Source organism: Elephantulus edwardii, unplaced genomic scaffold, assembly GCF_000299155.1.
Source record: "Elephantulus edwardii isolate Elephantulus edwardi_28Jun2011 unplaced genomic scaffold, EleEdw1.0 scaffold00027, whole genome shotgun sequence".
Classification (NCBI taxonomy): Eukaryota; Metazoa; Chordata; class Mammalia; order Macroscelidea; family Macroscelididae; genus Elephantulus; species Elephantulus edwardii.
The window spans coordinates 8,453,459-8,468,644 of NW_006399777.1; the positions used below are offsets into that span (position 1 = coordinate 8,453,459).

The 15,186-nt window shown below is 40.7% G+C and overlaps 1 pseudogene; it reads left to right on the forward strand.

Moving 5' to 3' along the window:
* Positions 1–13,716: 13,716 nt before the first annotated feature.
* On the forward strand, positions 13,717–14,631 carry LOC102844160 (annotated as a pseudogene).
* The last annotated feature ends 555 nt before the right edge of the window (positions 14,632–15,186 follow it).

Sequence of the window (15,186 nt, forward strand, 5' to 3'; positions counted from 1 at the left end):
ATTTGTTCAGTTATGAGAACTTTTGGGGGGGGGTGTTGAAATGTCATCCACCCTGTAGGCTGTTGATTTTTTTTTTTCTCAACAGTAAGTGCTTCACATTTTCTTTGTGTTCAGCAAAGATGTATCGTCCACATATTGCAGGTTGTTAAAGAGTCTTCCTCTAACCCTGATGATGTAATTGTTCATCTTTATAGAACCTAGCTTGAATATTTCACAAATACTAGCTCTCCTTTTTGTGTGTGTTTGGGGAAACTCTTTAAGTGTTATTGTTGATTCTTTCATTATTTTGTGCTTGGCTATTCATTAAAGACAGAGCAGGAAATACCGAGATTTACATAGTGATGTAATGAGGTGCTTTGTCAAAAATCCTTCACTGTTACAATCACTGGGGTTGCTCACCGGGCATTAACTATGAGCAGACAATTAGGTAAATCTTCCAGGTGACAGGAGGTATGTCACATCAACAAACGAGTGAGATAAAAGACCAATAGTACAAACATTTCTCCAAAATTTCATCTTTACAAGGAACAATGATATTGATAAAGGGGAAAAAATGGACATACATGTCCTAATAACATTATTTACAGATTGGACTACTGTTTGCTGTAAAAAATAAAAGTGAAATGCTTTGTGCTGCAGTTTCAACATATTAGAAAATTGTTTGGCAGATCTAACTAGGATATCATTTCAGAGTGTGGGTGTAGAGTCTAAAATTGTAAATGATTCATAGGCTCACTTAAGATTTTGAAGCATTTAGTCTGTTAATTTAAAAAACGAGGATTGTGCCAGCCATGCTTACGTACAGTTTGTAGGACAAACACAGGCAACTGGTAGAAAACTAACCGCCAACACAAACATTCCCACTTGCATGTCTAATGGCGTTTTACACATAACATTTACAATTGAGCTCTCCTTTGCCTCCATGAGCTCTCCTTTGCCTCCAAACCTGGCTTTGCTATCTCAGAAGCGGCATCAATGTTTATCCAAAAGTTCATGATTCTCAGTCAATGGTGGGCTTTCCTTTTATCCTATTGAATATTCAACCCATTTGCAACTATGGCCAAATCAAACTACAAATAACATTTTTTAATGCAAAAACTATCCCACTCACCCCCATTGCCATCACCCCACTCTCTACTTTCATCTTTTTACTTACTGCAACCTCACAACAGATCTCTATGCTATCTTGAGGCCCAGTAACAAGACTGTCCATGTGGTAAGGACTGAGAGGCTTAAGCCAAGTGATGCCTGCATGTGTCATTGTCAAGACCACCAGGGTCAAAGCAGAGTGGCCAACTGCAGACATCATAGTGAGATGAAGTCCTCAGTATCTCATCACCAGAAAGAACTTCTGTTCAACTTTTCTCCTCACGCTCTAAATTTGGGTTTTCGCTTATTTTCTTCATTATATTTATCATAATTATATTTACCTGCATACTCATGTATTTGTTTACCTCTTAAATGAGAGTTACTGCAATCTATGCTCTCTGTGTGGCCAAGGTCCACCAACTCCAAATTGTTGCTGTTGTTGTTCACTGCAGTCAAATTGGAACCAGCTCACAGCGGACCCTCTGATGGGTTTTCAGAGGCTATGGATTGCTTCAGAGGAGATTGCCTGTCTGTCTTCTGCAGAGCAACTGGTAGATTTGCACGCTCTGCCTTTGGGTTGACAGCCCAACCTCTTACCCTCTAAGCCACCAGAACTCCCCAAGGTGCTAGAAAAATATTTGTCAAATGTTCCAACACATAAAGATGCACCGCAGCAAAACAGCCTTATTATAAAAAGATTCTTTACAAAGAAAAAATTAAAAAAGACACACAGACACTTAAATTTCCAGTGTCCACCCAAGCGTGGAAGGAAAGGGATCAGGTCATTTTGTGGAAACCCTCCAAACCACATACATGTCCACGTCAGTCTCAGGAGTTACCTCAGAAATCTCTGCTGCTGTCCTGCTCCAAACATCTCAGACAATGGATATTCCTATATTGTTTGTTTTCATTTCATGTAAGTTTTATGAACCCTGGTACAACAATGGAAATCTCTGAATGGTTAAGGGTTTGTGTGTGTGTGTGTGCGTGCTTTTAAATGCTTTCTATCATTTAATCATCACAACAACTATATGTAGTAGGTGTGATAATAGTGTCATCTTTTATTATTAATTTTTAATAAAAGTTCATAGAGACTTTGGATTGCCATTCATTCATTGTTGGACTTTCTTCCTTGGCCACCCCTCCCCTGTAGTTCACTCTTCTCTTTGAAAAGTAAAATTCTTTCATTGGTTTACAATCCCTCCTCCTAAGTCCACTCCATTGTGCAGCCTTTTTCTGGACCCTTATCATGACAATAATACTTAATCATATATTGCTTTTAAACAGTTCTCTCCCTCATCTGTTTCAGTGCAGTATACATCATTTATCCCATCTGTCTCAGTCTTCCCCCAACCCTGATGTCAGTCCCATTTGACAACTACGGCACCATGCAGTATTTGTCTTTTTGTGACTGAGGTATTTCACTCAGCATAATGTCCTCCAGGGTCACCCATTCTGTATAATATTTCATGAGTTCCTTGTTTTTCAATGCAGTGTAGTATTCCATTCTGTGAATATATCACAGCTTCTCTATCCATTCATTTGTTGATGGGCACTTGGGTTGTTTCCAGCTCTTTGCTATTGTGAACAAGACCACAATAAACATGGGTGTGCATATATCTGCTTGGGTGGTAGTTATGGTTTTTTTGGGATATATCCCCAGTAGTGGAATTGCTGGCTCAAATGGTGTCTCTATTTGCAACTTTTTGAGAAAGCACCATACAGCCTTCCATAGTGGTTGTACCATTTTATATTCCCACCAACAGTGAATAAGGGCTCCAGTTTCTCCACAACCTCACCAGCATTTGTTGTTTGCGATCCTGTTAAATTTTGCTATTCTAACTGCGTGAGATGATATCTCACAGTTGTTTCACTAGTGTCATCTTTGACTACTAACCAATGTTGTTGTTAGGTGTCATTGAGTCGGGACTCATAGCAACTCTATGAACAAAAGATCTGAACTCTGTTCTATCCTGTGCCTTTCTGACATACAAGAGCCCATTGCAGCAGTCAACATGTCAATCCACCTGGTTGAGGGTCTTCCTCTCCCTCACTGACCCTCCACCCTTCCCAGCATTATGTCCTTCTCCAAGGAAGAGCCTCTCCTAGCAACATGCCTAAAGTATGTGGGGTAAATGCTCATCATTTTTCCTCCTAAAGAGCATTTCAGCTGCACCCTTTTCAAGGCATATCTTTTTGTTCTCTTGGCCACCTATGGGCTGTTCAGTGCTTTTCTCCAACACCACAGCTCAAAGGCATCAATTCTTCTGTCATCCTTGTTCATTGTCCAGGTCTCAGATGCATAGCAGGTAATCAGCAAAACCACGGCCTAGCTCATATGCACCTTAGTCCCTAAACTGACATCAGTACTCTTCAGTAATTTGGAGAGGTCCCTAACTACAGATTTTCCTAGTGCAATACGTTTCCTTATTTCCGGACTGCTGCTATCAAGGGTGTTAACTGTAGATCCAAGTAAGGTGAAACTGTTGACCAAGAGATCAGTCAGTGGAACTGTTCATTAACTCCTGGGAAGGCAGATTTGCTAGTCATGCGGTTTTAAAAGACTTTTGTTGTGTTGTCAATTGTCATCCAGTCAAGCACAACTCATAGCAACCCTATGAACAAAAGATCTGAAGCCTTTCTATAACTATCGTCATTTCTAAAAGTTCATAGAGTTTCCAGAGGCACGTTTTTTAGGAAGTGGATGCCTCTCCTGCTTCCAAGTCTGTCTTAATCTGGAATCTCCACCAAACACTGTCCACTATGGGTGACCGTTATAACATCTGACAGCCCAATGGTACAAGGTTGAGCATCACTGCAAACCCAGGTTACCTCAGTACAGCAAATTGACAGAAGAGTTCTGTAACACTTAGAAGAATGTTCTTCCAAATCTATTAACTGACTTTTAAACACAAAGGCCCTCTATGAGGTCTTGTTGAGTCTAAACAAAAGACTTAAATAAAAAACAAACAATATAGAATTTGTTGTTGGTGTTTAAAAGGTTACGCCCTTGAAAACTACAGAATTGACTCCATGGCAACCAGTATGCTGTGCCTTAATAAGAATTAGGGCCTTAACCTAGGAACGTCTTTATTGAAGACCTTAACTCTTCAATAAGAGTGAAAAGCAGAAGAGCCATAACCTCTATTCTCTTGCTGTTCATAAACCAGCGAATGAGGCAAGCATTGCTAGTGTGCTAGGTGGTAGGTGTTGGGGAAGGGAAAGAAATCAAAGTCAGTAATAGAGAGTGACGGGATCTATTATAATAATACAAATAACAGCGAGGTCTCTGAGGACATATCTTTAAGCAGAGAATACTGAAGGATAGAAAGAAGTCAGTCCACAGTGCTAGAATAATTTTCCAAATGAATAAACACATTTAGGCTTGCATTGTGAAGTTATAAGCTCTTTCTGTGAAACATTCTTGGCAAATGAGGTTAAATGAACTCTTTGTATCTAAATAATAAACATTTATAGAGCAGAAACATTTAAAACCTGCCAGGCCTTTTCAGGTCTCCACGTAGCAGAAGAACAAAGTTGATTACTCACAGACGAAAGCATATTGGACTCAATTGACCTTGTCGCCATCAACCTAACACTTTGTCAATTTTTGTCGCGGAAGGATCATGACACAGGGCCTGTGAGTCAGCAGCCAAAATCATCGAATGATAGAATTATGGGTACAAAAGAACAACTGAAAACTGTGGCCTGAATATCAACCTTTTGGGGCCATTATGTTGTGATGTCCTGTCGGGTTGGAACCGACTCACTGCTGACCCTCGAGGGGCTTTTCAGAGGCAGTAAGTCGCACAGGAGGAGATTGTCCAGCCTTTTCCCGTGGGTCATCACAAACTATCAACTAGCCAAATACCCACTGTGCATTAGGCATGCCACTGTGTATTCCAATATTTGCCTTATTATTTTAGGCCCATCTGTATTACGTACTGTGTTTAAAATTTTGGAAGCAGAGTCCAATATAGGTTCAGCTATTTTTATAGATTCTAGATCATTTCTAAACAACTAAATTGAGGTTTGAACTCAAAGCTTCTTCCTTTCTCAACAAACAGAAATAAAGAAATACACAAACACGCACCTATTATTACGTGCTGTTGAGTTCATTCTGATAGCAACCCTACCTATACCAGAAGAAAATAATGTTTAGCCTTGAAATAGCTGTTATGCTTAAATTCATTATTATTTTGTTAGGTGCCATTAAGTTGGGTATGACTCATAATGACCCTGTGATGAAAATATCTGAACCCTATCCTATCTTTCGCCATCCTTGTGACACATTCAAGCCTATTAAGGCAGTCACTGTGTCAATCCATCTGGTTGAGGGTCTTCCTCTTTCTCTAACCCTCCAACTTTCAAGTATGATGTCCCTTGTGTGTGTGTGTGTGTGTTTATTCAAAGAAGGAACACTCTACCTGGCTACATCCCACATCTAGGTTAAAAGTTCTTCCAGACACTGAGGAGTCTTGCCAAGACAGAAGCATCCCATGGTCCTTCCTGACTCCCACAGTGAGATCTTGAGTGCTCAGCTGGCTTCTGTACAAGTTTACTTCCTCTTAAACACCTGGTGACACACTTGGTCTTCACAGGTCAGCTCCTGATGTAGCTTACCCGCGTCAATCCACTGCTTCCAGCCATGGTTCTGCTTCTCCTCCTGCTGCACACACATGAGGGAATCACCATCCCAGGTCCCCAGGGTCTTCACAGCCTAGTTGTCGAGGTCCTTCGTGTACTCATCAAACTCCTCTCTGATTGTGAAACTCACTTGGTAGTTGTGGAATGCACTGTTGGTTTTTGTCTTAAAGTTATCACCATTTTGCTCAAGGATCTTTGTCTGAGTCAGATACTGGGTGACCTTGCGGGTGGCAAAACCAGTATCAGGCTTTTTGTGGCAAATCCTAATTCCATAAATGCCTGTATTAACACCTCTCCTCCTACATAACTTTCTTCAAGTGGACTTTTTCTATGATGTCCCTTTTTAAGGGAAGAGCATCTTTTAGCGACATGCCCAAAGTTTGTGAGATGAAACTGTCATTCTTACCTCCAAGGACCATTCTGACTGCAGTTTCTCCAAGACATATCATTGTTCTTTTGGCCGTCCACGGGATATTTAGTACTCTTCTCCAACGCCACAACTCAAAGTCATCAAATTCTCTTCTGCCACCTTATTGACTCTCCAGCTTTCAGACACATAACAAGTGATTGACAAGTTCATGGCCTGAATTGGGTTCATGCTAGTCTTCAAACTGACATCACTGCTTTCCAGTAACTTAAAGAGACATCTGACAACCGACTTGCCTAACAACGCCCTGACTGCTAGTATCAACGGTGTTGATTGTGGATCCAAGTAAGAGGAAATCATTGACAACATCAATCTTTTCTGCATCTATCAGGATGCTAATTGGTTCAGTGGTAAAGATTTTTGTCTTACTGATTTTGAGATGCAATCCTTATTGAAGGTTGCAATCGTTGAACTTTTGAAGCAAGCATTTCAAGTCCTCCTCTCTTTAAGCATGCAAGCAAGGTTGGAGACTGTGTCAGTTTCTTTTTTTCGCTGACTTCAGGCTTTTGCAAGCTTGATGAACTTCTCCAAGATGATGTGTGTTTGTTTGTGGGAAAAATAAAAAGGTTATAATCCAGATTAACAACAGAATACAGTCAAGACAATTGCTAAAATGTACATACACACAGGCATTTCAGCCTCAAGCCTTGTAGCCAAGCTCTCAGTCCTGCCAATACTGGCTTATCACTCCTGGTTGTCCAACAAAGTTCTCAGTCTTGCCAATACTGGCTTTCACCACCACCTCCACCACCAAGGTCCCATCTCACATCAGTTCTCAAGTTTGGCCAGAGGTCTTGCTGCCATACGTGGAGCTGGAGCTAGAAGGGCGCCCCACATTCTCTTCCTTCTTGGCTCTCACTGCTGACCTCCTCAATTCAATGGAAAGACTAGTCCTTGTAGACTGATGATGACCCTCTCTTAATGCTAGTTCTAAAGAATGTGGAATTAACTTTCTAATCCTTGTTTCTGAATGAGATGCATCTTTATCCTCAGACATCATTGTTGTTCCTCAATAATTGGGAAAGGTTCCTGACTTCAGACTTGCCCAGTGCAATATGTCTATCTCTTGACTGCTGGCATCAAGGTGCTGATTGTAGAAGGTGTGTCTGATTCAGATCATGGTCTTTTCAATCAGTTGTTATGCATCCAAGAGCTAGACAATGAATGAGGATGACAGGATGATTGATGACTTTGAGCTGTGGTCTTGGAAAAAATAACTGAATATCCCATGGACTGCCAAAAGAACAAAGATATATGTCTTGGACAAAGTGCAGATAGAATGTTCTATGAAAGGAATTATTATAAAGCCTTGTCTTATATATTTGGGGCATATTTTGCTAGGAGAGGCTATTCCTCGGGGCAGGACACCATTCTTGGAAAGATGGTGGGTTGACAAAGAGAGGAAGACCCTCAACCAGGTGTATTGACACAGACTGCTGCAAGGGGCTTCAATGTATTGAAAATGTGAGGATGGCACAGGATAGGGAAGGGTTGAGATCTGTTGTCGTTGTGGGTCTCACTCAACTTGACTTCACCAAACAACAATCCCTCTTTCTGAGAAATACCTAATTCCAATACTGATTTATTTATTTTTCTGGACTTTGCTTTGAAAATTCTCACCAAGACTATAATTCAAATGCATCATTTTTACTTTGGTTTTCCTGGTTCATTGTCTAATTTTTTGTACACTGATTTACATACAAAATTAATAAAGTTCACATACATTGTTTTTCACACCTGATCTTTCCCCTTTCATTTACCCAACTCTCTCTCCCTCCATCCATCCAACTGTGTGACCCTATGATTAAGCAGTGCCGCTCCCCTCCTTGAATCCTTATTCTAAAGTAATGGTCTTATACAGTATTTGTCCTTGTGAGACTTAGTTCACTTAACATAATGCATGTACAACTATTAAAACTACTATGTCTGGAGCCAGATGCACCTTATTCCTCAACTTGAAACTTATGCTTTCTCACATTGTTACATGATACAATATGTTGATTTCTTGGAGGCTGTTATAATAGCCCTAGAATGTGTTTCCATGTAAAAATAAAGCCTTAAAAAATTCAGTATTTTCTGTTAATCATAATGTTGTATATTGGTCCAGATTCAAAGGTTTCTGTTGGGATAGTTTGTTTTTATGTTGATATGTAATTTATACAGAAAGTTCTAGTTTTTTATCTTTATGAGTGATTCAACTCCTCTTCAGTTTCGGCAAGTAAAATTGTGTCATCCTCACATTTCAGGGGTTAATGAGTTAAAAATCGTCTCTTTCCCACTCTATTGCCCATCGCTGAAAACAATAATACATATGCAGCTTTACTCAGGCTCACGGTCCTTTGGCTTTTTTCTTGATATTTTAATCAAAGTTATGTATCAGAGAGTTGGAAAATGACCAAGGAGGATATAAGGAGAATTGATGCCTTTGAGCTGTGGTGCACAAGAATAGTATTGAGTGTACCATGGACTGCTAGGAAAACAAACAGATTCGTCCTGGAAAGGGTCAAACCGGGCTATGAGGCAAGGCTTCCAAGGCTTCATCTGACATACGTTGGTCATGTTGTAAAGAGAGACTGGTCCTTGGAGAGGAACATCATGCTTGGGAGGGTGGAGGGACGGTGCAGGTAGCGAAGGCCCTCTATGAGATGGATTGATTCAGTGACTGGGGTAATGTGGGTGGGTGTGTCAGAGACAGTGTGATTGGCACAGGATAGAGCAGAGTTTAGGGCTGTTGCACAGAGGGTCGCTATGAGTCACAGGCAACTCAATGGCACATAACAATGACAAAGTTTACCGAAAACTTGGATTTCTGTTCATTATTGCAAATTTTCTTGCCTCCCCGTTCCCCCAGTTCGCATTTCTCTTTAAAAAGACTCTGTCATTGTTGCACAATTTCTTCCCTCCCTCCCACCCCCCCAGTCCACTTTGCTATGCAGCTCTTATTCTAGACTGTTGTCATGCAAATAATACCTAATCATATATTTCTTTTAGACAATTGTTTCCCTCATGTGTTTCAGTTCCATGTATATTATTTATTCCCTCACAGTCCTTTTTTAATGTAGCCCTCTTGACCAGAATGCAAGAATACAACTACCCCTTTTACTTCCTGGAGGCTAGATTTTTTTTGGAGGAAAAAAACCCAAAAGTGCAACAAGAAAAATTAAGGTATGTGTTGTGTGGGCACCATTCTTTCTTGCATATATTTTACAGATGGACTTCAGTCTTGAGATAGTATGAAGAAGTTACTAAGATGTTTTTTATTATTTTTTTTAATTACCCTAGAAAACACAGTAAAGAGTGGGAAAGGAGAGATAGAAAACAGGTCAGTTAAATGCACCACGCTTAGGAAAGTTTGCCAAATGTGTGTTGAATAGAACAATCATGACAGGCAGGCCGTGTAGAGCAGAGATGGGCTGTTCTGGCAGCGAAGGTTCATTCCCACAACTTGCTTTTCATTTATATTTTATGCAGCAAAACAGCACTTTCTTTGAATACTGTTTTTAAGTTTATCATTGTTTAATAAGACTGTTCAAGTATTATCAAGGATTAAGGTACTGAATATTGGATGGCATACAGATATCCCAGCAGAGATATGTCCTCTTTGCTGGGAAGGCAACGCCATTCCTCATTTTCATTCCATTGAAAAAATAAAACTAACAAAACCAAGCAAAACATCCCTTTAAAGGATATATAATGGTAACAAATATAGTGCACAGCAATTAAACATAATATTCTAGATATCTAGATCTCAAAGGCACTGTGTTAAGTAAAATATAAATCGAAAAGCCCTTCTAGACAACATAAAAGAATCAACTTCTTTAATAAAATGCCTTTATAATTATCATGAGCTGCACTGAGCCATGGCTTTCTTTAGAGGAAGCCCCCCAAAAATAGAGCTAATGGTTTATCAAATGGCTGTATTTGTGACGGAGCTCTTGCATGTTTAGATTAACGAAATTACACAAAGTCTAAACTTTGCTAAGTAAAATTTTCTTATTGCCGTTGCGTCAGTTTCAACTCATGGCAAGGCGCATGTCAGAGCAGACCCAAACTTCTCCATAGTGTTGCCCTGAACGCAGTCTTCACAGAGAAGTCTTGACAGTACAACTGAGGGCTCTGCTGCCACCCAACATCTCAATGGTTATAACTACACAACCCATTCCAAGTAAAAGGTCTACATTCATAGCGATTTCAGCCTTGGGAACTCTGTTGGACAATGTGCCTCTGTTCTATATAGCTGTTATGAGTCAGAATACACTAGGATATGATGGGTTTGGTTTGTTTTTCCTAAGACTACAAGTACCTAATAAATATCTATGAAATATAATTCCATATGTATGTATGAAAAAGGAAGGAAGGAAGGAAGGAAGGAAGGAAGGAAGGAAGGGAGGGAGGGAGGGAGGGAGGAAACCATAAACACAAGCAAAGGAACAGGTATCATCAGAACCTGACTGAGCCTGCTGACTTCTCCAGCGAGGAGAGCTCAGGCCTCAATCACATCAATGCTGTTCATCTGAGAACCCCAAGCCAGGAAGGCCTTCCAGCTGACATCCAACAATACAATGTATCTCTGGGGAATCAGAATCAGTCACACCATGTAATATAGTAACTCCTTCCTTCACCTGTTCATGCAGAAGCATGAACAGCCCAAAGGGGTTAGGTGACATTCATAAGGAGGAGTCTTACGTCTCCAGGTTATGGTGTCTGTCCCTTTGGAACTAACCCCGCCTCATAAACATCATGTGAATTAGAGCTTACAGTGCACAGAACGTTAGGGCGCTCTGCCAACACTCGACATAGACTTGCTCTTCTAACTCAAAGCTGGTGCCCTTCGGGCAGTTTGAATCCACCAGCAGTTTCTCTAAAGGTGGGTTCTCTCTTCCTTTGATTCAGTCTCGGAAACTCACTGGAGGGTCAGCTATGAGTGAAGGCACGTTACATTATACAGAGGAGACTGACAGCGCTGACACACTTTACTATGCATCACTCTGGGATAGAACCACCAACCTTCAGCTGGGTGGGAGAGTACAGACTGGTTGCCTCCCAAAAGATGGTTAAGAGTAAGTTCTGTCCATTTGAAAACAAAACTCAAGCTCAATGCCATTAAGCTGCCTCCTAGCTGACCCTCCAGCTGGTTTTTGGAGGCTGTGGACCACACAGAAGGAAAACCACCCACCTTTCTACCAGCAGCAGCTTTAGATCCACAGATTATTTCCCTGTGAATCTGAAAGAATCAATCCCTTTCTTCCTCACTTCTAAATTGTTTTTCCAACTTTTTTTTAACCATAGAGTGGCACTAGTTGAGTCACCTATATTCATAGTATAGCAGCACTGAACCCTGTCCTGTCCTGAGGCAGTCTCACTAATTCCGACATAACAAACCCCATCGCCCCAGTCGCTGTATCAATCCATCTCATCAGGGGTCTCCCTCTCCTGTGTATGTCTGTCCACCCTTCTGAGTATCATATCCTCCAAGGGGTCAGTCTACTCAACCAGTAACATTCTATGACAGGTTTGGAAGCAGGAGTGGCATCCACTTCCTAAACAACATGCCTCTGGAAGCTGTGAACTTTGATAAATGCCTATATGTAGAGGGGCTTCAGGCCTTTTGTCCATAGGGTCACTAATAGAGTTGTGCTTGACTAGAAGCAATCAACAACAGAGCGGAATTAAAAAATAAATACTACAAATGTTCTATTTTTACTATTCTTCAAGAGTGTTGATAGCTTGGCCCCTGCAGAATTGTGCATCTAATTTAAAGGCTCAGTCTCTTTGTAGTTCAAATTCACCATCCATTCCTTGCAAAAAAAAAAAAAAAAATGGAGCCATTTCCTCCAATTACAGTTTACAGTGTGGAAATCTACTGGAGCCTCTGAGTCGGAACCAATCTGATGGCAGCGAGCTTTTTGAATAAATAGTTGTTGTTGCTGCTAAGTGCCATCAAGTTGAGGACTCAGAGTGATCCTACGAATAATAAACCTGAACTTGTCTTGTCCTGTGCCATCATCCTCCTCTTAACACACCTGATCCCATAGCTAAAGTCACTATTTCAATCTCCTCATTGGAGCAGTGTCTCTTTTATTGACATTCCACCTTTCCAAGCAAGATGTCCTTCTCCAAGGACTGCCCAGTCCTAGTCACACGCCCTAAGTATGAGAGAAAATATATCTGATTGCTTTTAAGTGCTATCAGATTAACCTTGATCCATAGCAACCCCAGAGACTAATTCATGAAACAGTGAAGGAAAGACAGTTTGCTTATGTAGCAGCCGTTACAATGGTGTCATATTTTGAAGTGTGCTAAGTATTTAGGCTTCATAAATTAAGTCTCAAAGAAAATGTAATCAATAATAAAAATCAGTATTTTTTTTATGGAGGAAAACTGACTTAACTGTCAGATGAATGATACTAAATGAACAAGAAAAACAAAGCCTTTGACTTTAATACAACACTTATTTCATGTTTTAATTACATTTCCTTTAATTTATTTAAGTCATGTATAAAGATTTTGTGCAAATGGTTAATTGATTTCTTAAGTGTTCTCCCTGGTTAGAAGGATGTATACACAATCAAATATTCTATTTTGGTTTCATTTCCTCTATTCAATTATTAAAAGCAAATCAAGCTGAGTAATTAAAGTGCTAAAAAAATAGATACTCCCAAGTATACTTGCCATCAAACACCTTTTACATGAAATAAAATAGAAGGCAATAAAAAGTATTGAGGGAATAGGATTAATATTTGGATGTGTTCTCACTTAGAGTTTTTCCAAAAACATCTGACTAAATATCTTGCTTGTAGTTCATATTTTATCAGGCTAATAACTGAAATAAAGCAAACACGCTTTCCTCCTTTTTCCAATTATAGTGTAAATATGCACTTCAAAAGACAAATTATTATGTAAATTTATTTTGCAGTTCAGTGCTGTGCTAAATAATTGCTAACAAAAATGTATTATCCTTCGGACATAGAACAATGGCAGGGGATGGGAACTGATGCTACTTGACGAATGGGATCTCCTAACTCTGAAGTCACTCTGACTCTATCCCACAGCACACGTCACAAGAACTTTTTTGGTACTTTTTAAAGAGATAAATCATCATTAAGCCACTGTTCCTTACTGAAGCTACTTGGAAATTAGATAATTGCAGTAGAGGAAGTTTCTTGTTTTTCTTCTACAGTGTTTCATTGCACGTATGGTATTCCGTATCAAAGCATTACTGTTTTATTATTGACTACATATGTAAGCTAGGATGGTGAAACTTTGTCTCACATACTTTGAGCATGTTGCCAGGAGGGGAAGGTTCTTAGACAGACATTACGCTGGGAAGGTAGAATGCCAGTGAAAGAGAGGAAGACCCTCAATGTGATGGACTGATATAGTGGCTGTAACAGTGGCCTTGCCAAGTCACAATCAGCTCACAGCTGACCCTCCAGTGGGTTTTCAGAGGCAGTAAATCCCATGGGAGGAGATTGTCATCTGGCAGATTTGAGCCATGTGCCTTTGGGTTGACAGCACAATTTCTTATCACTAGGCCACCCCAGAGAGTTCTAATGCTCAACAGCGTTTTAAAATGTATTAATTTCATAGGGAAGATACAGAAGGTGGTAATGGCATTAGGAGATTACATGGGTGCCTCCTGCCATGTCTGCATTGGGGGCACCAATGTACCTGCTGAAGTACAGAAACTGCAGATGGAGGCTCCGCACATCATCGTTGGTACCCCAGACCGTGTATTTGATATGCTTAATCGAAGATACCTTTCTCCCAAATACATAAAAATGTTTGTGCTGGATGAAGCTGACGAAGTATTAAGCCGTGGGTTCAAGGACCAGATCTCTGACATATTCCAGAAGCTCAACAGCAAAACCCAGGTAGTTTTGTTATCAGCTACAATGCCTTCTGATGTGCCTGACGTGACCAAGAAGCTCATGAGGGACCCCATTCGGATTCTTGTCAAGAAGGAAGAACTGACCCTGGAGGGTATCCGCCAATTCTACATCAATGTGGAACGTGAGGAGTGGAAGCTGGACACACTGTGTGATTTGTACGAAACATTAATGATCACCCAGGCTGTCATCTTCATTAACACCCGAAGGAAGGTTGACTGGCTCAGTGAAAAAATGCATGCCTGGGATTTCACCGTCTCTGCCATGCATGGAGATACGGACCAAAAGGAACGAGACGTGATCATGAGGGAGTTCCGTTCTGGCTCCAGCCGAATTCTCATCACTACTGACCTACTGGCCAGAGGCATTGATGTACAACAAGTTTCTTTAGTCATAAACTATGACCTTCCCACCAACAGGGAAAATTACATTCACAGAATTGGATGTGGTGGGCGCTTTGGCCGTAAGGGTGTGGCTATTAACATGGTGACAGAAGACAAGAGGACCCTTCGAGACATTGAGACCTTCTATAACACCTCCATTGAGGAAACGCCCCTCAATGTTGCTGACCTCATCTGAAAGGGGCCATCTGTCCCGCAATAGCCCTGGCCGAGGGTTCAATCCTGGAGGGCTGGAGCAGGAGGGGGGAGGGAAGGGAGCCAAGGGATGGACATCTTGTCTTTCCCCCCGTTCCCCCCCCACACGCTTTTTGAATAAATGTCACTTTTTGAGGCAAAAAAAAAATAAATAAAATGTATGTGCACGTCCATTGTCTATTCACTTTGTGCAAGTGCTGATTCCTGCTCGGAAGATCGAGAGGGGAATCTGTATCTGACTTAATATCCACCCGTCTAACCTGTGAGCCCAAGTTTGCTGGAGCGATTTTTACAGAGCATTTAATTTTACTTTCTCCCTAATGCTATTATGTTCTTCTCCCTGGAAAAGGCCTCCTCTTCAGTTCCCAACTCAAATGGTACCTTTGTGAACACTTACTCCTTGTACTTCACGTTGTGAAAGTATCCACAATTTACCTCAATTATACAAATGGATTTTCACAGCCAGTGATTTTAAGGATAACTCTGAGAACTTTCAAAATTGAAGGCATCAACAGGGATCTAATACACAGCTTTTGAA